Genomic DNA, 25,537 nt, shown 5'->3' on the forward strand with positions numbered 1-25,537 from the left:
TGAACACTTAATTATAACTTCCTAGAACTTTTTAAATAGTGCCAGACTCATTTTGTCGTGCCAACCTTTTTGTGTTGTGTCAAAATCATGCTATGACATGCCGTAGTAACCAAGGTGGCTTTGTGGTGTACATGTTAGATGCATACATTGTGCTCGAGATTGTCCGTTTTCCGCGCAGTATTTAGGCAAGTGAGAGGCTATGAGTGATGTACGCGCAAATTACATCCATTGTGCTCGAAATTATCACTTTAAGGCGCAGTGTACCGACAAGTGAGAGACTAGGAGTGAGAGGGCCTGTGCCCAACCATGATAAAAATCCTACAGTCTGTCGTAATTCGAGATGCAACCATGCAACAAAGGTGAACCGATACATTGAAGATCGTGCAGGGATGAACAGTGACATCCACGTTAACATACAATAAATGACCACAAGCAACCCAACGGGGTCCAGCTTACCATTGGGGCAGAGCTAATGGTATATTTAGCTCGGAGTCGAAAATTCGGGAAGGAGCGAATAATTGTCCTTCGGGATTTCCAGTCGACAACAGATAAGTGACCGGAAGGCTTGCCGCGTGACAAGCGCACGAAATGTAAAATGAATCTGCGAGTGAAAGGGGAGGGTAGTTAGGGGTGTCCGGGCTATAAGTCACCAAATTATTTAACAAGCAGCACGCAGTATGCTTACCAACTGGGTCGGTGCCCAGGGATTGTGATCTACGGGGACAAGAACACAGGGGGGGGGAAAATGAAAATAATGCAATTGCAGCGTCTAGGCGGGCAGGGTAATGCGGAAACCAGCAGTGGGCTTACCGGATTAGGATTGCGTAGGTCCTCAATGGGGGTGCTTACATGGAGAGAAGATTACTGCACCACTCGCACTGGCGGCGTCTATGTCGAATATAGCAAAGGATTGCGATCACATGGGTACTCACATCCAATGGGGGAGCGCCAGAAAGGATCGGCCATTTTGGGATGGGAAGAGAACGAAAGTGAAGGCTTTCGAAAGTGCTCAGAAAGGGGCCGTGTGCTTGGAGTGTAATAACTGGAGTGATGGTGATTCCAAATGCACACATGCAATAGATTTAGGTGAATATCTAAATAGGTGCATGGTCAAGGTGCAAGTGAACAATGTTTGGTTCTCGCATGCTTTCGAAGGAGTTGTATAGTACACGTTTGGCACATATAATTACAAGGACAAAGAGGAGTCCGACAGCAGTTATTATGCAAAGAGCCGAAAGTTAACAAGTATCATCGTGCAGTTATACCACAATTAAAAGTACAATAGTCTAGATCAAAGAGGTCCAGTCCTCAGTGCGGTTCAAGCCAGTATGTAGGCTCTTGGTCCTCAGTATCCAGCGCAGTTCTTCTTTATTGAGTAGCTGCTGTAGATTGCCACCACGGATAGGAGGTTTAATCACTGCAATCACAGTCCAAGTGAAGTCCAGTTCAGTGTGCGACAATTCAGTGAAGTGTTGCACAAGAGGAGCATTGGGGGTACTGCAGCGGATTCTGTTCTCATTCGTGTGCGTACCTTCTGTATCGTTTGCCCTATGTAAATCAAAGAGCATGGACAGAAAATAGCATAGATTACGTTTATACTGTTACAATTTGAAAACTCCCTACGTGCGTATTTGATGTTCTGGTGTATAAATTCTTTGCCTTCAATGGTGCTGTCACACATGGAACAATTGCCACATTTAGCGTGCCCAGTAAGCCTAGGGAGTCCCCACAGCGTGTCAATTGTGGACATCTGATCAGGGACCGGTAATGCAGCGCGCACTAAGTGGTCTTTCAAATTTTTTGATTTCTTGAACGCAAACAAGGGTTTGTCTAATTGCAGTGCTCCCGCATTTAACACTGGCCAGTGTTTCTTTATACTCTTCGTCACGGAATTGGACGCTGGCGAAAAGGTGGTAACACAGACCAGCCGGTCCTGTGTTTTTTTGGTTTTGGGTTCCAGCAATGCCTCCCTAGGCGCTCCCGGTTGCGGGCGAGGGCCCAGTGAACTATGGGCTCGTTCCACAACAAACATTGGGGAGAAGACCTCCTCGCCAAGAAGAGTGACCAGCAGTTTCTCCACAAATTTCTCCATGTTGCCCGTTGGTGTTGATTCCGGCAGGCCCGTGAGCCGTAGGTTACACCGACGTGAGCGGGCGTCTAAGTCCTCTGTTTTATCCTGTAGTGTTTGCATCATTATCTCGACTTTTTTGCGGTCTATGTCCAGCTCTGTTTGGGCCTCCTCCACCTCCGTAAGCCTTCTCTCAGACATGTCAAGTCTCTCTGCATGTTTATCTATTCGCTCTGCCATCCTGTCCATCCTGTATGTAACGGCGTCTATTTTTGCCACCAGAGATGTCAAGCTGTGTTGGAGGCCTTTCTCCATAGCTAGTAGCATAGTCTTAATATCCAGACCCGAGGCCGAGTCCTCCGTCGCGATTGTGCTGACTCTGTCCTCACCCGGGGTCTCCTGTGATTGAGAGCGTCCTTGAGCGAAGGATAACTTGCTTTGGGTTTTGTCCCCTCTGCCCATCTTGAACGTCAAGGAAGGGTTCCTCTGCACTCACGGAGCGCTGCTGCTGGGGCACCCTTTAGCGTTAGAGCTCCGGCAGGTGTGGGAGGTCTACTTCGTAGCACCCTGGGGAGATCGTCAGACTACTCAGGGACCAAATCCCAGGGTAGTTTACTGGAGCACCTCGGGTGACATTGCCTTGGTACATTGTGGTCGGGGCCCAAGGGTGCACCTATGGCAGAACCGCACCAGTCGTGTCTTTTGCCAAGAATGAATATGCCACCTTAGTGCCCGGGTGAGCCCAGTGTGCCTCTCCAATGACCCGAGGGGTGCTAGACCAGGCCCGGTTGTTCACGTTGTATAGAGGGAGGTGGGGGAGGGGATCCGGCAATATCGCAGAAGGCTGCCGGGCCCAGAGGTACCACAGTGCCAAGATCACTGGGTCGTCCTCCGGTGGGGGTCTACTTGCGATTAGGGCAGAAGTAGCGGGAGGCGTCTTCGGAGTAGGCCCAGCTCAAGCCAATCGTCGTGTCTCACGTGTTGCTGCCTCCAGCAGGCAGGGATTCGTTGTGCCCCCCCCGGTTGCCCCCCCAGCACAAAAACACAGGGATGCAGGCCCCTCCGAGCCCACGGGTGTAACGCTGAGGTCCAGAACTCAGCGGGGGCGGTGAAACCGCCCGCGTCTCATCTGGGCAGCAAAGTTCCCCCCTCCTCGTAGGCCAGCAAGGGGGGTGGGGGGTGGGGGGGAATCGCTCACCGCCTGTGCCCGGGTCGGGCGCACGACAACCTGCAGCGTTCCAGTCCTCACCTCCGCTTCGGCGTTTTGGGTTGCCGCTGGGACTCCGCGACCTCCGGCCGCACGCAGTGCGACGCAAGGCGGGCCTGTGCAGCACTGTGGGTCGCGGCCTCGAGGCCTAGCAAGCTCCGGGATCGTCGCAGCCGTTGATCTCCGCCACACGGCACCGGAATGCCACCGCTCGATCTCCGCAGAATGCCACTGCTGTCCCCAACCACGGGGGGCGTCCGGATCTCAGCGAGGTGCCGCTTGGGTGTAGGATAATGTAGGATTTGTGGTGCTACCGCACGGAGCTCTAGGCTTAGGCGGCCATTGCGGTCGCTGGCAAGCTCCGCCCCCACAATGCTGTAAATTTCCATAAAAAATATTCTCATATACTTCTGTTTTATTTTTGTACTACTTTCTGTTTAGCCCTATGATACATCTCCCTGTGAGAAATAGGTTTTGAACCTCCAGTCCTGATTTCAAGGCAAAATGTGTTCCATCTCTGAGCTTGAATCTTTTCACCTACCTATTCATGCTGGGAGTATAAAATAGTAGACCCATGCCTAATCCCACATTCTCAAAAATGGAGTCTACCTATATAATGTGAATCCAACCCCATTATTTGATTTTATGGAGTTTGGCACCTTTTTCTATGGAAACATTATTTCAAAAATTGCATGCCACATCCGCTTTAGGATTCTATATCTTTTTTAATTCTGTTGACTTAAAAAAATAAGTTATTACAGTGATGTACCTTTACCCTTTGTCCATTCTTCATATGGACCCAACAAATCCATTGCCAGCGCTTCACGGGGAGTCTCTAAAAAATTTAGATAGATTTGCCGGGGGTGAAGCCAGGATGGAGTAGTGAGACATGTAGCTCTGCACTTCGGCCCAAACTTCTCACAGTCTGTGTTCTGTCCCCCGGAGTCCCGTTTGAGCTGCATTGGGACAAGTAAGCAGAGAAGCAGAGCTGGAATCAACAGGAACAGCTCCTGCCCTCTGGATGACATTGGATTGAGTGAAAACAGCTGACAATGATGTGGGTCATTGCTGGACCTCACAGCACATACAAGCTAGCAGCCCCAGAACACAGGTTTGAATTAGAGAGTGTCTTGGGCTGCGTAAGGCAGCCGCAACAGATAGTGCGTCAGAGCCATCAGCCACAGATTGCAGACATGGAAAGGTAAGACGAGCAGCAGAAGTTAAGTAACAGTCACAGTGGGTATAGGGGCACTGGCAGCAGTTGGGGAGAAGCAGCTATGCAGATCCACCCCATGCCAGAGTGCAGCAGGACACAGCTGCATAGCCCTGGCAGCATGTTAGACACTGAACTTCATAGAAGGGTTGGAAGCTGTTGAATTAGTTCTCCCCAAGCAGCAGCCTGGGATGTGCAGGTAGAGTTTGGCATGTGACCGCTTGAGCAGGAGGAGCTGGGTTCCCAGCAGATGTCCTGGGTGGTAAATACTCTCCTATCCAATCCAAAAAGCCCACCCAAATGTCTGACATTAGTGTCATGCATAAAGACAGAGTCCCTGATCAAGTACACTGTTACAACTAAGGCCTTAAATACCATACAGCGCAGAGTGGGGCCCCATAGGTATAGAGGTGAAAGGGTTAAAGGACCTTTCCTATAGAACCTTGTGAGCATTCAAAGGGGGCTGTAGCCCTAACCAAAGCAACAATCCATAGAGGAGTCTATCTTTGGTGGCCATGGGTGCAAGTTTTAAAGAAGGGTTTAAAGCAAATCCAGTAAAAGTCCTGGGTGCCCTTCTGAAATGAATGGATTGCCCTCACAGGACTCAGAAGTTAGTCATAGCGCAGAACATCCAACGCTTTCAGGATGACTCAAGGTCTCCAGAAGATGCTCACAAAATCAGCACAACAGAAAATAGAGACTCCACCCAAGGCAAGAAAGGCAGGATCAGGGAACATCTCTCCGAAGATGAGAGATGATAAGGCACTGTTGATGAGGTCCTTCCAGAAGGACTTTTTCAGGTATCTTTGAGGAAACTTCACATCTTTGAGAGGGTACGTAACAAAGGACAAGAGTTCAAACCGGTTATACTGTCTTTGGGGAACCAGGTTTCTGCTCTGAAGGACTCTGGTGACTCCTGAGAGGAGAAACAATGGTTGCTTCAAAAGTAGTTCTTCATGGCAAAGGAGCAAAGTGTGGCCTTACAGCGGCACACCAAAGTGCTGTAAAATTGATCACAGAGGCACAATGTAAGGATAGAGTACCTGTTGTGCAATGTAATTATATTCATGAGCACGTGAGTATTGTATCTATTTATTTAATATGCATGTGAACTCTTGTGCTCTATAGTTGCATTGCTTGTTTTCAAGGCGCATTCCTGTTCTCCTGCCCGCTCCTCGACTGCTGTTAGATGGGATTCCAGCACACCTGTGGTGGGAGGACGTCGGAGAGGAGGTGCTCAGCATTGGTGTTTTAACTTAAATAAACAGACTTCAACATTTCTGCGGCTTCGTGATCTTTACAGTACCCCATGGTACAGTGGGAAGATTCATACAAGGTCATGTCTGTAAGTCTGTTCCGCCATATCCTCCTGAAATGAGGATCATTGCTTGATCTTTAACAAGATTCTTCCCACTGCAACAATGTTCTCCTAGATGTTCTGGGATGGTCCCACTGTGTCAAGCAGGAGGAGAAAAAAATGGAAACAGTGATAAACATAGGAGACATATAACTTAAATGCATTAAAATCTTCCTGTTCCAAGATCTTTCAACGGTAACAGTACTTCCACTAAGTTGTATAATTTCTACAAGCATGAAAAGTAACTGTATTGTTCAATAATACTAGAACTCCAATCAATATCTAAATATTGACGTTAGAGCATTCTTATACTTATCTCACCAATACTACAGTAACCTACTTGTGAGGGCTCACATTTTGCTTAATATGTCAGTGGGAAGATCTGGTGCACCGTTTACAAACAGCTCAGTGGCCTTCCTGGCAAGGCCCAAGAGAACAGAGATTCCGAAGGCACCTTGCAGATTGAGTGCCAGAGTTCCCTAAGAAGTGGAAGATGGAAAACATCTGAAGGCAAGCAAAGGAGGATATAGCTAATGTCAGCTAATGTTGAGCAAGAAAGGAGAGCAATCATTGATAGATCAGATGTGAATAATGAGGTACCAAATGACTTCCCTGAAGCAGGTATGACAGAATATGTAAGAGCAACTGAAGCACCCAGGGAGTTTGGGGACAGCGTGGACAGAGGGGCGATAATGAAACCAAGGACTATCTAAGGTGTGGCCCTTGGGCAAAAAGACTCTGTGCAGGTAAGACTTGCTTAAATCCTGGACTTGTGTCTTGATGGTTTGGATTGTAATGAGGGGGCATTCATAGTTTTACCAATTGGGGAGAAGGTTATTTGTGGGTGGTGCCCTTGGATTCCCAGAGTTTGCAGAGCAGGTGGGAAATTTGGTGGTGGAGAGTCCACGCATAGCATTAACCTTCAGGTGAGCATAGGCAAGCATACCTTCACTATTGCTACCATTTATGCATTGTACGAAGAACAGGAAAAGACAGTTAGAACCACTTCCACTCCGGAGTGCAGGAGCAGTAACTTGTTGGAGAGCAAGCAGACACATCTGACCACTTCAATAACTCTCTTCATCTGCCACCAATAACATTCTGTATTCCAAAATCTGTGGCATCCCGTTACCAGGGAGCTAGTAACCAGGATACCACATCTCCCTTCTTTACACAATAACCATAACAAATTAAAATATTAAGTATAAGTACTATTGTACATCTATTTCTACCTAAAGGAGTTATCCCTTCAAGGAAGGAGTTTACATACTTACACTACTAAATTAATATACAATACCAAAGGCACTGTCTGGATTCCCAACGGAAAAAGTTGACAGTAGAAATTATAAGATGTATACAAGCCTACTTGTACTTAATTCCACAGAAGAATGGTGGCACTATGACCATACATGTTGGTTCAGTTAAGGTCATACATAGTGATACAAAGCATAACCAGGGTACCCCATGAAACAACCACGCCATCCTCCTCTTCTTACACTATTTAACAATTCAAAACGTTAGACTCTCTTGTGCAAATTTGACATTTTCCCAGTTTAAAATTCTACAATGCTACACTTTTCGATCACTTAATTTAGCTGATTTGAAATATACTTCACCTACTTGCATGGGTTCTGAGAACTTACTCTCTCCTTTCTTTGATTTAAACACCAACTTCACTCTCACTCAATGACCAGGACTTAAGTAAACGTAATCCGTGCCATGTTGTTTAATTATAATAAGTCTTATAGACTGCTTACATTTTCTTCACGTTGGATTTTACTCCAGCAGGTGATCATATTATTCCACACCACGTTGTCCTTAGTAAAAGGTTCTCGTCCTCTCAAGATCCTAAATGGGCTATAACCAGTGCTAGTGGATATTATTCTTAACACACAAATGGTGCTGTGAAGTTCCTTCTCCCAGTCCTTACCAGCATTAATGGAAGCTTCAATGCTTCCCATCACAACTCTGTTAAAGCATTCCACAACTCTATTACCTGCTGGATGGCAAACAGGAGTTTTCTTCCCAATAATACCATTCCTGTGAAGAAAACTTTCAAACCTCTCAGAAATAAACTGGGGACCATTGTTGCTAAGAATGAACTTGGGAATACCCTACCGCAAAAAGATATTCTTCAGTAAATTAACTAATGTTCTCCAGTATTAGGGGTGTCTTTCATAGATTCACATGCTTGAATATTCCCCGTCGTCGAAGTGGGAGTCCCACGGTATATAAAAAATAGCAATAATGCTAATATAACATAAATGATAATATCATATAATAATAAAATAGAGATAATACACTGTAAAAACCTCTACAATGGTAACTTCCATAGGAAGACAGTATAAGAGAAAAAACTCATTTGTAACATATCAGTGTCATTATGTTGGTCCAAACTGCAGCCAATCAGGCTCACGCACCCTCTAGAACCTTCTCCTCAGAAGCTCAAGCCCTCAGATTTTCTACCGCACGTCGTGTGAAGGGAGTCTCCCTGAGCTCTGCTCAGTTTTCTTCAAAGTTTGTCTCTTCAACTTATTTTCCAAGAATGTCAAGTAAGAAGTCCTTGTTTAGAGCTTGCTCTTCATGTGGGAAACTACGTTTGTTTGAGAAGGACCCCCACCAAAAGTGTATTTACTGCCTGTACCCTGACCACAAGGTGGATGAATGTAAAATCTGTAGAGCTCTTCCTTCTAAGACTCTCAGAGACAGGGAAGGTCGCCTTCTTATATGGTTGAAGCGCCTCCAAGATAAAGAAGATGTTCTGTCAGACGCAGTAAGTCTTCAGTCAGGCTGTTCCACTGTTCCTTCCAAGCGTGGGAGTGTTCAAGACTTGCCTTCGCCTTTTCTTCAGAAAAAGAAAAAGCTGGCCTTGCCTGTGGCACAATCTTCACATTCTATGCCTTCAGTGTCAACGCCCACGAGACCTGGCTCTCAGGCGTCTTGCCCAGGCTCTATCAGTATTCTGACAGTCCTGACACCCAGGTCGTCGACGGGCTCGTCGACGACCGTTCCGTCCACAAGATTGGCTTTGCTGTCTTCGTCGACGACCTCTGTGACGACGACGTCTGCTTCCTCGTCGTCGACGACGGTGATGTCGACATCCTCGACGTCGACGAGAACTACGATCCCGTCGACGATCCCTATTGTCTCGTCGGCGACGAAGTTGCCGTCGACGAAGAAAACCTCTTCGACGTCGAAGAATTCATCGTCGACGAAGGTCCCGTCGACGTCGGCCTCTCCGTCGACCACCTCGTCGACGTCGGCATCGTCGGCGAAGAAGGCAACGATGGTTCCGACGACGAGAGCCCCGTCGACGTCGAGTGCTCCGTCGACCAGCTCCATGACGACGGCGTCGTCGTCGAAAAAGGCGACGCCGGTTCCGTCGACGAAGGTACCGTCGACGAAGGTACCGTCGACGACGATACCGTCGACGAAAGTATCGTCGACGAAGATACCGTCGACGAAGACACCGTCGACGAGGCTTCCGTCTCCTCAGATTCCAGCAAAGACGGCTCCGTCGACGCACGTTCCGTCGACGACGATACCGTCGACGACGAATCCCTCAGTGGGCCCTATCTCGTCGACGATGGCGATTTCTTCAGCGGCATGTTCAGGATCCTCGTCAGGATCGGGTTCTTTTGCCACCATGCCTCTGGTACCACTGCCTTCCTTGACCTCTGGCAGGGATTCTTCTATGCAGCTGCCGCCTCCTGATCTTCAATTACCCTCGCCTTTGATGGCAACTGATCACGAGACTGGATCTATGGGGGAAGATGATGACGATGAAGCTCACAGTCCATCAGAATTGATTATAAAATGTCAAGACTCCAGTTCTGACCAGGAGGACGTGGAGGAAGTGGTCCAACCGGATGACCAAATTGTCCAGTTGCCTATGGCATCTTTTCCAGTTTCTTTGTTTTCAAACCTCCAGCATATGCTGGATGACTACAACAGAAGGTTTCCGCCTACCCCTCAGGGTACTCCAAGCCACGCTCCGGCGGAGGACTCCGGCCCTGCCACCCATCCACAGTCTTTGGAGCAGCCTGTTTTGACAGAGCTTCCCCGCCCTCACCCCCCTCTTCTTCCGCAACCTGGTGCGCACGGGGTGGATGAGTCGGACAGTGAAGAAGGGGAATTACACCAGGATACTGACGATGATCAGGATCCAGATATGGCGGATTACGACGACTATCGGATACAGACACCTTCTCCGCAACAGCCAGAGGCGGGTGATGCGCCTACCATTGATACAGCAAGCTTCCATGTGCTAATGAATAAAGCGGCAGACCGTTTTAAATTGCCGAGAGAACAACGGCAAGAAGATTGCTTTCTCTACGATTTCAAAAACAAACCATACAAACAAATTCACACCATACCAATCATAGAATTTGTATGGAAAGAAGGGATAAGAATTATGCATTCTCCTAACTCCTTGCCGGCACAAGTCCCTCGCCTGGAAAAGAAGTACAAGGCTCCTGCGGGTTCACCAGCTTGTTTGCTGTCGCATCCCAAACCGGACTCGGTTGTCACACAGGCGGCACAGCGACGATCCCGTAATCCGGCGACTCCTCTCACTACTCCACCTGATAGAGAGGGTCGACGTTTGGACGCCATTGGGAAGAAATTTTCCACCATGTCCTCTACATCGGTACGCGCTGCAAATGCGTTGGCCATTCTAGGTCGCTTCGACAGGCAAATGTGGTCGGACATTTCCGCATTCGTTTCTCTAATTCCAGAAGCGTCCAGAGCGGAAGCCCAGCAAGTTCTCCAGGATGGCATGAGGGCGTCAGAGGAAATGATTGACTGCGCGATTGATGTGGCGAGTACGGGATTTCGCATCCTCGCCAGTGCTGCGGCTCTCCGCCGCCAGGGCTGGCTTAAATCCACTTCTTTCCGGCAAGAAGTCCAGTCGAAGATACTCGACATGCCCTATGACGGTGAATCTCTTTTTGGCGCTCACATTGACGAGGCGCTTGAGTCAATTAAAAAGGACACCGATACAGCAAAATCGCTAGTCTCCTTACAATTTAAGAAGCAGCCCTTTCGTGGCGCCCGTGGAAGAGGTTCATCTTCCACGAATTTTCGAGGAGGACACACTCAGTACCGCCAATTCAACCAAGGCAATCAACGTTACTCCTCTCAACAGTCTAATCGCCAAAATCAGTCACGACCCTATAAAGGAAAACCTACTTATAGGGGTGCCAACAACAAACGCCAGTGACTCTCATGTCACGCAAGGAGTTGGAGGGAGAATCTCGCAGTTTTATTCCCAATGGTCTCTGATAACATCGGACCAATGGGTATTGGACATTGTTCGCAAGGGTCATGCCTTGGAGTTCACAGAGATTCCTCCTCATTCTCCGCCATCAGGCCCGCCACCTCCCCATTTTCTAGAATTGCAACATCAAGTTCGTCTTCTCATTCTAAAAGGTGCAGTCGAAGTGGTTCCTATATCACAACAAGGGACAGGTTTCTACTCACGTTTTTTCCTCATTGCCAAGAAGACGGGAGAGTGGCGGCCTATACTGGATTTGAGGGCGCTCAATTTCTTTCTGAAACAGCAATCTTTCCGCATGCTCACATTGTCAGAAGTCTTGCGGCTTCTCTGCAGCGGAGATTTCCTGTCCACGATAGATCTGCAAGACGCCTATTTTCATGTGCCGATTCTGCAACAACATCGCCAATTTCTGAGGTTCAAGGTGGGCACTGTCCATTACCAATTCAAGGTGCTGCCTTTCGGCCTGCGTTCGGCACCTCGTGTTTTCACGAAGGTCCTGGCCCCAGTCATGGCTTATCTACGTCTTTAAGGAGTGCAGATTTTTCCTTATCTGGACGATTGCCTTCTGAAATCTCCGTCTCCTCTTCAGCTGGCTCACGACACAAGTCTCTGCCTGCGGACTTTCGAGTCACTGGGGTTGACCATCAACGTGGACAAGTCACACTTAACACCATCACAAAGAAGGAACTTCCTGGGTGCCATTCTCGACACGGAATTATCAAAAGCCTTCGTTTCCCAAGAACGACAGGTGAAAATAGTACGTCTGGTCACCCTCATCCGTTCAAAACAGTCAGTTTCTGTGCGCATGTTGAAGTCCTTTCTGGGGATGGCGTCGTCCTGCATCGCTCTGCTTCCGAACTGCAGGCTCCGCACTCGCCCTATTCAGGAGGAACTAGACCTGCAATGGCGCCAAGTATCAGGATCCTTCAACGATCTAGTGAGAGTCTCGTCTCGCATGAAAGACAGTCTCCTTTGGTGGAGAGAACCATCCAACCTAAACGAAGGAGTTTCCTTTCTGGCCCTTCCTCCGGATCTGACGCTGACCACAGATGCATCCATGGAGGGTTGGGGAGCTCATCTCCTAGACCTTTCAATCAAAGGGAAGTGGACACCGTCACAACGAACATGGCACATCAACAGATTGGAGCTGCTGGCGATCTTCCTTGCTCTCAGATCTTTTCTGCCAGTAGTGCAAGGAGAGTCCGTGCTGGTTCAAACGGACAACACAACCAGCATGCACTACATGAACAAACAGGGCGGCACAAGATCTCAGCCCTTGTCTCGGCTAGCTCAGAAGATCTGGAACTGGGCTCTTCATCATCGAATCTCCCTGACGGCGGTCCATCTGCCGGGGGTTTCAAACATCCTAGCGGATTCGTTGAGCAGGTCCACATCGTCTACCCACGAGTGGGAGCTTCATCAACAAACTCTGGACATGGTGTTCCGCCGTTGGGGTCGTCCCCTGATGGACCTTTTTGCCACTCCACTGAATCGGAAGTGCCCCGCCTTTGCGAGCTGGCATCCTCATCCGGGGTCCAGCGGCAACGCCCTTCTCATGGACTGGAGCGGCCTGTTCGCCTATGCGTTTCCTCCCATACCATTGGTGCCGAGGACGTTGTGGAAGATGCGCAGGCAACCCTGCCACTTGATACTGATCGCACCTCGTTGGCCCAGACAGGCTTGGTTCTCAGAACTTCTTCTGTTGTCCCAATGCACGCCCATTCGTCTGCATCCACGTCCAGATCTTCTGTCCATGGACGAGGGCCAAGTCTGCCATCCAGACCCGACCACTCTTCAGTTATGGGCATGGAACCTGAATTCCTCGAATTCGCGAATTTAGAGATGCCCCAGGAATGCAGAGAGATTCTGGCTTCTGCTAGAGCTTCCTCAACGGTTCAAACGTACAAACTAAAGTGGAAACGGTTTTGCCATTGGTGCGCAGAAGCAAATGTCCACCCACTCACTTCTGCCCCAGAACAGCTGTTGCCCTTCTTTCTAAGCCTTGCTCAGTCTGGCCTCTCTCATGCCACCTTGAGGGTCTTTCTGGCAGCTATTTCACGTTTCAGGCATGATGGCTCAACCTCTCTCTGCTCATCCAGAATTATCAGACAATTCTTTAAAGGTCTCTTCAGGAAGTTTCCTCCTATCAGACGCCCGCCTCCGGCATGGCAGCTCAATGTGGTATTGTCACAGCTCATGAAGCCTCCTTTTGAGCCAATCCACAGAGCAGACAACAAGTTTCTTACCTGGAAGGTCGTTTTGCTTTTGGCCCTAACGTCTTCTCGCCGTGTCAGCGATCTTCATGCTTTCACAATCAAGCCTCCTTATTTGCAATTCAAGCCAGATGGGGTGTCTCTTCGGACCAATCCCTCTTTTTTGCCAAAAGTGCCTACAGATTTCCATCTGAACGAACCTGTCTTCTTGAAGACTTTCTTTCCGAATCCACAGTCTCCGGCAGAACAACGCCTTCATTCTTTAGACATCAGCCGTTGTCTAAAGTTTTACATTTCAAGAACTGCCCCCTTCCGCAAATCAGATCAGCTTTTTGTAGCATATGGAAGAATGCGAAGGGGACATTCAGTGACAAAACAGACACTTGCAAGATGGCTCTCAGCAGCCATATCCTACTGTCACCAACAAGCTGGCAAGCCTTTACAGGGTCCTGTGAAGGCACATTCGACGAGAGCGATGGCGTCCTCCACCGCCTTGTTTGCCGGAGTGCCTCTGCACCAGATTTGCCGGGCGGCAACGTGGTCGAATAGGCACACCTTTACCAGACATTACTGTTTGGATTCCATCAACGAGGCGGATACCGCAGTGGGGCAAGCAGTGCTTCGCCATCTCTTTAAATAAGGTGAGCCTCTGTTCCCTCCTCCTTTCTCTTCTGTGATTGCTATATGCTTTTAAGCTATGTGTTTACTTCTTGTGAAGATGCTTGCAATCCCAGTGCTAAGGAGTTACTGCTATCTATTCTATTCAAGCATGTGAATCTATGAAAGACACCCCTAATACTGGAGAAGAACTATTGTTACTTACCTGTAAACAGGTGGTTCTCCAGTATTGGTGTCTTTCATAGATTCACATGCGACCCACCCTTCCTCCCCTCAGAGGCTCTCTTCTCCTCATACGCTATTGTTACTAGTGCTACGAAAATCTGAGGGCTTGAGCTTCTGAGGAGAAGGTTCTAGAGGGTGCGTGAGCCTGATTGGCTGCAGTTTGGACCAACATAATGACACTGATATGTTACAAATGAGTTTTTTCTCTTATACTGTCTTCCTATGGAAGTTACCATTGTAGAGGTTTTTACAGTGTATTATCTCTATTTTATTATTATATGATATTATCATTTATGTTATATTAGCATTATTGCTATTTTTTATATACCGTGGGACTCCCACTTCGACGACGGGGAATATTCAAGCATGTGAATCTATGAAAGACACCAATACTGGAGAACCACCTGTTTACAGGTAAGTAACAATAGTTCTTTTGCTGTAAGCCGTGTCAGTCACCTCTACTTCTGGCCGTTTATAGAAATTATCAATAACAACTATCACATGTTGTATTCTTCTCTGTTGTCCAAAATGGGGCCTAAAAAGTCTATACTTAAATCCTCCCAGGGACGCTCAGGTGTCTGTCTTCATCCTAACAGCAGCCTTAGCATTAGTTGCTCCTTGTCAAAATTTCCACAAATTATACACTCTTTTACAAATCTCAATATCTGTGTCCATACCTGGTCACTAATATAATAACTTAACTCATTATTTCAATTTAACACTACCTAGATGTCCCTCATCGTTTATATCCAAATCATTGCCTTCAACCCTTCTGGGACTACCACCCCGTCGCCTCTGAGAACATAACTGTCATCATTGACAGACAATTCATCTTTGATTTTCCAAAATCTTCTGTGCACCTCCTGTAACTCCTTCTTGCTTGGCCACCCTTTAACAATAAAATCCATCACTTTACTGAACATAACAATCCTTACTATGTTCTAAATCCCATTCCTCCTTTGAAATGGCATCATTATTCTCTGTGAGGACTGCTAAACTATAATCCTCTCAATCTTCTTCAACTTCATCTACACAAGGTAAAGGGGCTCTGCTCATATAAACAGCCACCCGATTCCTTTTTCCAGGTAAATACACAACATCATACATAAAATCCAGCAATTTGAAAGTCATTTTCGATATCCTTGGAGTGTCTTTATCAATGTCTTCCGACGTCAGGACCGTCACTAAAGGTTTATGGTCCGTGCACAGAGTGAATTTCGCCCCCTGAACATACTGCCTGAACTTCTCCATAGCCCAAACAGTGGGCAGCATTTCTTTTTCAAAGACAGAACATTTTTGTTCTGCTGGGGACAAAGATCTAGATGCGAACAAATGCTCCTGTGACCTCTTCCCCAAAGTCTGACATTTGAGTCAACACAGCCCTTAGTCCTTTCCTACTGGCATCAGTGGTGATGATGCTGCGTGCTGTGGTGTCAAACACTTGTAAGGGACGAGCAGTACACAAATCTTGTTTTACTCTCTAAAATTTGTTTGTTTTAATCGTTCCAGAGAAATTATTTTCTTAATTTTAACAATTGCCTCAAACCATGAGTTTTCATAGCAAAATTCTTCACAAATTTCGAATAGAATTCTGCTAATCCTAAGAAGGATCTTACCTCTTCTTTTGAACTGGGATCAGGAGTGTTGTTGATTGCTGCAATCAAACCTTTTTTTGGTGAAATACCATCACCTCCAACTTTATGACCCAGATATGTGACAGACTTCTCAGCAGATTACACTTTTTTAACTCTGCCGTCAACCCTTTCTACATCAATTTATTCAGGACAGTTTTTAATCTCTCATCATGTTCGGATTTATCTCGGCCCTTCACCAGGCTATCGTCTTGAACATAAGTCACCCTCTCCAGCCCTTTGAAAATCCTATGCATCAGATGCTGAAATACAGCTGCAGCCAAAGCAAGACCATAAGGTCTGCATATGAATCTGTAGCAATCAAAGGGCATGGTAAAGGCTGTCAAATTCCTACTGAAGGGATGCAACTGAACGTGGCGATAAGCCGAAGTCAAATCAATGGTGGAGAACTATTTTACCCCTTTGGACTGTCCCAACAATTCATCAATCCTGGGCAAAGGAAACTTATCAATTACAATATTCTTGTTCAAATCTCTGAGATCAATGCACAGACAGACAGCCATCAGATGTACGTGCAATGACCAGGGGAGCCAACCACTCACCACTCTTAACAGGTTCCCTTATACCTTTTCTCGCAAATGCATCAAACTCTACCATTACTCTTTCACTCACCCGTATTGGAATATTCCTAGATTCATGACATACAGGTACTGCTCCTTCTTTAAGAACTATCTTATAGACAAACCCGCACATTTTCCCAACCAGGCCAGAAAAAAGATTTGGGATCTTCTCCTTAACCTCCATTACCATGAATTCATCATGTTCACCAAGCAACAAGAGTTGGTCCCTCCTGTTGGGATCTAGAACTATACCTAAAGCCCTTTATCCACCCATCCCAACACAGATGGATCTTTCTCAGCCACATATAACTTTCCTCACGCAGACCTATCTTTGAACCAAAATTCTTCTTTCACAAACCCAACCATGGGAATCTCCTCCCCTGTAAACCTAACGGGATGTACATCCGTTGGCTTCAAACATTTGTCTAGCACATTTGCAAACTTCTCCTCCCACACAGAACGCTGTATGATAGTTTATGGAGAACCTGAATCAGGAACAATCTGTATATGCACTCCCCAAATTTTTATTTCATATAGAGGTTTCCTCTTAGAACGGGAACATACGCCCAGAACTACATCATCCTCACACCTCGCATCATCAATGCATAACACCCCTTCATCATTCAATGAATCCATATCACCATCCTCTTCATCTACTTTGTCCCCCAAACACTTCACACACTTCTTGTCCACTTTTTTCAACTTTCTCCTGCAAACTTTGGCAAAATGACCAACAATACCACAAAAAGCACATTTGGATTTCATAGCGGGACAACACTTATCTATGCCTATATGACCCTTGTTCCCACACCTAAAACAGATTGGACCTTTGTCATCCAAATCTGAATTCTTGTCAGCAGAACTTTTCCAAATGGATATTTGTAATTCTGTTTCTCACTTTTCTTCCCTTCTTTCTTGGAATTGGACACTTTACCTACCACTTCACCCTCACTGTTGTTCTTAAGGACTGCTTTAGCGCATCTCTTAGAGGTTTCTGCCTCCTTTATTATCGCTACAATTTCATTCAGAGTAGATTCCCCACACATGCGTTATTAGAATGCATCACAGGTTGATCTTGGATAAGATCGTCATGCAATGACCCACATTTGCATATTATAGCTAGTTTCTTCAGTGCTGCCCCATAATCTTCCACAGTTTCCGTTTTCAAGTTCTTCCTTTGGAAGAAAGAGTATCTGTCAATGGCAACACCAACAGTAGGATGGTAATGAACATATAAATCCTCCAGCTCTTCCAAAAACACATTCAATTTCTCTGTGGGTCTTGACTTTTTCTCCATCTGATTATACACACGTAAGCCCTTTGGCCCAAGACTGTGTAAAAGATCTTTTTTTCCCTCGACGGTGTCAACTCCTCTTTATTCCCTTCCTCCAGAGCCGACACGTAATTTAGAAAATAATCCTTCCAATCAGGCCACGTAAGTAACGGCTCACCAGGACGGGGAAGAGATGGTACGGGCGGTGTGAGCTCATCTTAACTGTAACTTTAGGTTTGCTAAGAATGTTGGCTTAATTTAAACACATGCACTGTGAATGCATATATAACGAGAAACAAATCACCAATATCACTCTCCTCTTACAATAACTCAATACCAATGTGTGCCCTGACCATGCAATTCATGCTTGAAAAGTAATCACCTTAACTAATAACCTAAATATTAAATGCTTTAATATTTCTTACTAAAATCATTGCAAATGTCAGGACAGGATTAACACCCCAAACCTGAAATGGTGTGTGCGTCACCAAAAAGTGTGCACAACCTCTTCCCCTACGTAGTTACTAACAAGATGTGTGTTGGACTTGGCCCTCTTGGCAGGGTCATCCCTGAACTTTTGCCTTCCTCCAATATTCTCTCTGACCTGTTTTTGTTGGTTTAATGACTCTGGGCACTTTACCACTGCTGACCAGTGCTAAAGTGCATATGCTCTCCCAATGTAAAGTGTATATGTGATTGATGTCCATGATTGGTTCATTGGATTTACTGTCAGTCCCCAGTCAAGTGCACTAGGAGTGCCAGGGCTTGTAAATGCCAAAACTGCTAGTGGGCCTGCAGCGCTGGTTGCCCCACCCACAGAAGCAGCCTTTTAAAATGTGTCTAGGGTCTGCCATTGCAGTACCTGCGTGCAGTCTGGTACTGTCATGCTGGCTGGGCAAGTGCACACACTTGCCAGTCTCTAAACCTTCCCATAACTTCATATTAGTCACCCCTATGGTAGGCCCAAGGGCAGGGTGCATTGTAAGTGTAAGGTAGGACATGCTCTGATGAGTATGGCATGTCCTAATAGTGAATTACTGACAAATTCGTTTTTCACTATTGTAAGGCTACCTGTTCTCTTAGGCCAAGATGAGCTGCTGGAATTATTACACTCTATAATCCCAGCAGGCTCAGGGAACATGGTAGAAAATAAAGTTTAGTATGCCTGAACTCAGAATAATAAAATACTTCTTTTAGTAAAGTTTATTTTAATATCCTGTGTTTCAACATGCTACTTTTAGAAAGCTAGCATTTGCTTGCCTAACCATTTCAGCCCGCCTCTGCTAGGATGTGTATCTGGCTGTCTGGGATATGTGAGTGACAGGGCTGTGGGATGACAGGTGGTGAATGCAAGGATCACACCTTAGTGGGAGGTGGGAGTGCCCCTGGACTCTGAATAGGGCTGTGCTCTGCCACCACAATGCTGGCTCCGCCCCCTGGGAAGCGACTGATGACTCAGCCGGCACCTGGCCCAGGAAGGGCGAAGCACTGTCAACAAGGTACTCCTGGCTGCCCCTGTCCACACAATGCTGGCTCCACCTCCTGTGGAGCGTCTGATGTGCCTGCCCCTCACACTGAAAGCAGAAGCCAGAGTACACCCAACAAAGTACTCAGAGACTGAATGAAGCTATGCAGAGGCCCCCCTGGCCTGTGAGAACAAAGACAATGCTGTATAAAAGTAGGAGCCCTGCTCCTTGTAAATCAGAATCCTGTTTCCCACAAAGAACCTCTGCCCAACTAGAAGGATAAGAAGATGCTGGAAGGACTGGCCTGCTGCTTGCCTTGCTGAGGAAGGAGAGGAAAAGACTTTGAAAAGACTTTGTAGACTTGTGCTTTGAAACATTCTCCAAGGGCTTGTTTGAGCTTGCCCCCTGAACTGAACCTCAGGACTAGTGGGTTCTTGGTGCCTTCGCTCGCTTTCATCTATCCGTGAGCTTTCTCCTGCTGGAGCTGAGACCTTGTGCCCCCTTCGCCCCTCCTAGGGCCGTGACACCCAGGAGCCTGGCCGCCCGTGTCCTGTGAGAGCCCCGCTCGTGCAGAGTCGCTCTCTTCCCCGTGGACCGGGCCGCCTGCTCCCCTGTTGCCTGCCTGTTAACGGAGTGCGCTGTGTGCCCTCGCTCGCCCCTCCCGCTGGAATTTTCCTGACGAGCGTGATTTATGCCCCGGGCCGCCGCCGGACGTCTCGAGCGTACCTAGTCGCCCCGCTTCACTCTCTGACCTGGAAAGATGCCGTGCCGCCCCTGAAGCGCCCCCCCCTGCCCCCAGTACGGACCGTACCGGAGGAGCTGGGCCGCACCTACCTCCCAAAAGCCGCCGCCACTGAGAACCCGAAGGCTCCCCTCGCCGCGCACTGAAGGAGTGCGTATGGTTCCGACTTCCCTGAACCTGCGTAGCTCTCACTAAAGATATCTTCAACGGGCTCGGGCCCGCAACTTGTTATTTCCCCGTTCACCGATTATCCCAAGGTACGTGCCTACCCCTGCGAAGTGTGTGCGAGGTGTATCTTGCCCAGAGAAGCCTTGGTACGTATTAGAAGTGTGGAGTGCACAGACGAGGTGCGACTCATACCCTGGGCCCGGCTTGAAGCACAGCGGCGAAAGCAAACAGCGTACGCCTCGCAGCTGAGAGTGGTACGCGTCATACACGGGCTCACGCTAGATGCGTGAGTCGCGGTAGGGCCTCGCACGAGTCCCCCGGGAAAGCGCGTGGAAGCGCTACGAAGCGTCCCCTGAGCCCCAGAGAAGGCCTCAAGGGGCTAAGGGCGCTGGGAAAGTCAACAAGAGACTAAAAGAACTATTTTAAAGTAAATTGGACCAAGAAGAACCATTGTTTTGAACTAGAACTAAGAAGAAAAGCTTGCCTATTTACAACCTGTGGCCTAAACCTAAAAACGATATTATTGGTCTTGTGATTAGTCTGATCTGCATATACATATATATTTTTACATAAAGAGAACGTATTTTTATATATCTACAGCCTGGTGTCCATTTGTGGGGGGATTGGTAAATTTACTGTGTGTGTGATTACAAATGCTTAACTCAGTTACGCCTGAAGAATAGCCTTGGCTGCTCACGCCACGCACCTAGAGGGTGAGCAAGGGTAATTCTAAGGGGTCATCCTTCGCCCTGACTTAGAGGAGAGGGTCCCTGCTTGTCACAGGTGAATACTTGCGCCAACCAGAGACCCCCAATTCTAACAATGTGCTGATCACCCACTGAACGTGAGGTGAAACTTGCTTAAACATGCAACATGCCCCAATGAAAGTTAGCGTTCAAAGGTATGCACATCACAGAAATGCGCAATATAGAACCGATTTTCCTCTCCACTGTTTTCCGGCATTTAGGGAACACGTGTATACACACACGAAACATAGACTTGCTTTGAGCAAAATGGTGTCGCGTAGGTGCGATGTGACATGTCTTACATTGCTCTGCAGGACGCCTGTAGTCAAAACATTGACCAACAACGCCTTGGCTCGCAACTGTTATGTCACTCTCCTTCTCGAGCCACTCTCCTTCATGCGATCCTGCTTGCACGTCAAGATTTCGCAGCAACTCTTGCGCTGAACATACGTCCGTACTGGTTCACCAAATCCATAGGAACTCCACTAGAAAGAGACTGGAACTCCATAGGAACACCCCAGAGACTCGAATTCACGAGCATAACACGCTGGTCTCTTCTCTCTGCTTGCTCTCCACCCCAGAAGCTTAACCACCGTTTCCCTGGTCTGTAATGGCTCCACAATAATTTATTCAGATACAGCACAACTGTGCAGCTTCCGGTTCCACTCGTCCCCACTTTGTAAGAACCATTTCCGCTCTGGTGTGCAGGTAAGCAGTTACTTCATTTGGGGAGCAAGCAGGGATATCTAACCACTCCGATAACCCATCAACTGCCACCAACCACATTCTCTATTCCAGAATCTGTGGCATCCCGTTACCAGGGAGCTAGGAACCAGGATACCACAAAGACGATTACTCATATTCTTCATACATCATGCCCAGTGGTCATATTTGGAGGGTATCTCAACATAGTTATAGACAGCAAACAAGACATGGTCACCCAGAAAACAGATCAAACAAGTGCACTATCCAGAGAAGCTAGGGACTGTCTCCGCAAAGTGTGCTTGAAGGATATATGGCGCTTGCAACACCCAAACACATTAGACTATAATACTTTAAGGCATCACATAGTACATACCCGAGACTAAACCATTTCCTAGTGACTCACACAAAATCGAGATGTAAACATTTACTGTAGGAAAGTGGCTCTATATATATACTGGACCAAAGTAAGGTACAGTGTGTATAGATTCCCCAGTTCCCAGAGGTTTGGCAGAGGCTGAAGTTAGATATAACCTTACTCTCTAAAGTGGTAGCTTAGTCGAGCAGTAAGGCAGTATCAGAGGACAGTGTAAAGCATTTCTTGTACACACTGAGTCAGCAAATGGTCTCACACACTCAAGAACTGAACTCTAGGCCAATTGTTTTGTATCAAAAGATATAGTTGTTTTATTTTAGAACCAACAAGGTATCAAAATATGCTTTCTCAGGATGAGTTACTTTAGTTAAATACTTTTCAAATAGGCAGTAGACTATTTGAATGGAATATTTAGTCTGTTGCAATAGGCAACACAATTTCAAACACAATGCAACATTGAGCTCAATGGAAATTTCTAGTTGAATGCAATTAGTTACTTTGTAGATTACTTTTCTAGCCACAGGACTGGATCCTAGATTCAGTCCCGGGACATGAGCTGTATCCAGTTAAGTAAAAGCGTTTGGGTTACAGTAGTGATTTTTAAGGAATAAAAGTGTAGTTTAAAAGTTGACACTTGGAACTTTTTTTAGTTAAATTACCAATGTTATCCTATTGAAGGAAATTCAATTTGCAGGTAAAGTATGTTCACGTTATAATCCAGTACTGGACTCCCAGGTTCAGCACTGGGACCTCTATCAAAAACAGGTAAGTAATTACGTTTTGGTAGTTGGTACGATTTTTTTAAGAATATTTGTAGTTTGCAAAAATCGACACAAGAAATTTCACAGAAAAACAGTCAATGGTTTCCTATGGACGAAAATTCAGGTTACTGGTAAGTTCGGTTAAAATTACTTTTCAGGGTTTGTGCTGGACTAAAAGGTGCAGCACTGAGGTCTCTCCTGATAACAGGTGAGTAAATCGGAATTCGTTGTTAGGCTGATTTTAGGTGAATATTTTAAAGTTCCAAAACTCCACACTTAGAAGAAATTCCAAGTGAAACCAGTCCATGCTAGCCTATGGAAGAAAAGCCAGTTATCGGCTTTTAGGTAAGAACTCGACTGGCAGAGTTAAGGTTCTGGGCATAGACTCAGGGGTCTCCCAGGGTCAGGTAGGTACAGTTGGTACTCAATCACAATCAACAGAAGAGTGACTAGGTAAACAAAAATACAAAGAAGAGGGCGGTAACAAAATATTACTACCACCAAAGTAAGAAAACCAGACCCAAAGGGACAGTCATCCAGTAGATTATGCATGCATAGTGTGGAAAAAGAACCCTCAGGCACCAACTGAATGTCGGTTGCCAGTTGTCTTCATTGGGTTCTTGTTTGGAAAAATGATCTCCAACAGTGAAAGAAAGGTGAGTTTTAAAAGGAGCGCGGGCTACTCCCCAAACAATTTTAATAAAGGGGTAACTCTGACTCCGTTAAAAACGTTAGTGATAAACGGACATGAGAATGGTTATATTAATTTAAACCAAGATGTCCTATACAGAAAGTTTATAAAGGTCGACATGTTTCTGCTTTAGTGAGCCAAAACTCAGCTCAGCATTCATCAGGACCAGGCTAAACCACGCCTCATGTGTGACGCACACTAAGGCGCCGCTACCAATGAGGCGGGACAAAAAAGAGAAGATTACAAACTTACATGTAACCGGTGCATCGATGCTTCTTCGTGCGTCCCCTGCACTGCATGAGGAATATAGGATCTGTAGTCAATCAAACAGAAAAAGGAAAACAGGGTAAACTACACAACATTTCCCAGTTTAGCCATACATTAACAGCATTACCACAATTAACAGTAGTGTAAGACACAAAATCCACCAGAAACCCAGTGAGGGAAGGTATCCTCATTTTAATGAATTATAGTCATTCAAAATAATTCTGTTGTATTAATTGACTCATTTGAACCCAGTACGATTCATATAAATCAGGTGCCTTCAGCCGTTACTGCATCAACTTCGCAGTGTTACTAGTGATATAGTCAACTACAAGATATCAACCTCATCAAGGCGCATACAATCTGTTTATAGTTAATGAGCCGAGAGGGATTCTCAAAATCATAGTTGAAACAAGTGCCCGTTGAAAATTAATAAATATATAAAAAATATATACACCTTCCGGAAAGGAAGACCGGTAATAAAAAGCATGTGGGTGTAAAAAACTCACTTGTGTGTTATAGACGAAGTACCCCGTAGGCTCGTGGCAGGGGGAATTCTTCACGCCAGGAGCTACTGGAAAGCGGAGAGACTGGGTCAATACAACAGCGTTGTTTAGCTAATTTAGGTCTTTTTCAGAAAGAGACAAATCGCCCGGAAAACAATAAGCAGCATAAGGTGTAGACGAAAATCATACACCTCGTAGTTTAACCTACTTTTGTCCCGGCGGCTGCCCTCCTGAGAACCTAATGTGTCCACATCCACGGCCCGAATACACCGGAGCCGCGGGGAAACGCTTGTTTTTAGGTCTCGGTGAAGCGAGCGAAGCTCGCTCTCGCCAAAGACCTATAGTCAGCGTGTCAGCTTTCCAGGAGGAGGACAGTCCTGGCCGCGCGCAAGGCGATTTGCGCCGGCCACGCGCGCGTGAACGCGCTGTCCTCCTCGGAAGCTGAGACGCTAGCAATACCTCCCGCTGCTTGCGCATGCGCCGTGCCCCATGGAAGGTTTCGGCTTTACGCATGCGCCGTGCCCCTTACTGCAGCACCGTCAGTGTCCTGTTCCTTGTACTCAGACTGGTGTTACCGCTGCCAGGACAGACCGTTCTCTTCATGCTCTTGGGCACAGGACACACTCCTTGCATTTAGGACACAACCCCTGCCCCTGCTGCTGGGCCATAGGACAGGCTCCTTATTCTTGTCTGTGACTCACCTGTCTGAGCCTCGGTTCCTGCTCCTGTTTCTGGCCGGTGACTTTAGAATATGCCTAGAGGAGCTCTGCACCGAGTCACCCGGGTGTGCACAGGCCAGAGACGCCCACGCTCTCCACAGGCCAGTGGCACAGCTCGTGTGCATACATCCAGGTACTGTCGGGGAGTACAGGTCGAGGCACCCCCCATAGTGTACACTGTTCCAGTAATCAGCAAAGTGCACAAGTCCGGTGAAGCACTAGGACTGTGCGTTGGGTGCAAGCAGGTCTGCCTCTTACTGGCCAAACTTGGGGTCGATGTGGCGAGCGGCGCGGCCCACACAGTGTCCACAGTGGATGGAGAGTGGGCGGACTGGTGGCTCGCCTCCCGGTTAGTGATGGCGAGAAGCAGGAGAACCCCCATGTGCTGGTGCTGCATGGAGGTGCAGAGGTGAGTGCAGTTTTATCAATTTATGTCGCCATTTTATTTTGAATAGCGCTTTCCATGACGAGCAAGGCTTCAGAGCGCTTTTTAGGCAATTGGGTAACAGTTACTCTTTTTTTGTGCTTAGTTGGTAGAATCAGTGTTTTCTTGGGTGTCTGTGGAGCTTATTAGGATGTGCGTGAAATGCGTCGAGCATGGCATGAAGCTGAGCTATGTGAGAGGGGCAGAAACACGTTTCCACAACGCTTTAAATACAACAGTGCACGTAGTGGGGCAATCTAGAAAAATCATTTGCACACACTCTAGTCCCTGGCCCAACCCCGCTCATA

The 25,537-nt window shown here is 47.0% G+C and overlaps 1 protein-coding gene and 1 long non-coding RNA gene across 2 annotated transcripts in view; one reads left to right on the forward strand and one right to left on the reverse strand.

Annotated features, from left to right (window-relative positions):
* The window catches only part of TYK2 (tyrosine kinase 2), a 523,599-nt gene that overhangs the window by 232,902 nt on the left and 265,160 nt on the right, over positions 1–25,537 (forward strand). The window lies entirely within an intron of this gene.
* Positions 5,806–24,386, reverse strand: LOC144752092 (uncharacterized). Its single transcript, XR_013594026.1, has 4 exons — positions 24,295–24,386; positions 24,090–24,154; positions 23,569–23,629; positions 5,806–5,940 (listed from the first exon to the last, which is right to left on the reverse strand). It is a non-coding gene; the product is annotated as an uncharacterized LOC144752092 (long non-coding RNA).

The sequence above is a fragment of the Lissotriton helveticus genome, chromosome 1_1 (genome assembly GCF_964261635.1).
Source record: "Lissotriton helveticus chromosome 1_1, aLisHel1.1, whole genome shotgun sequence".
Lineage (NCBI taxonomy): Eukaryota > Metazoa > Chordata > Amphibia > Caudata > Salamandridae > Lissotriton > Lissotriton helveticus.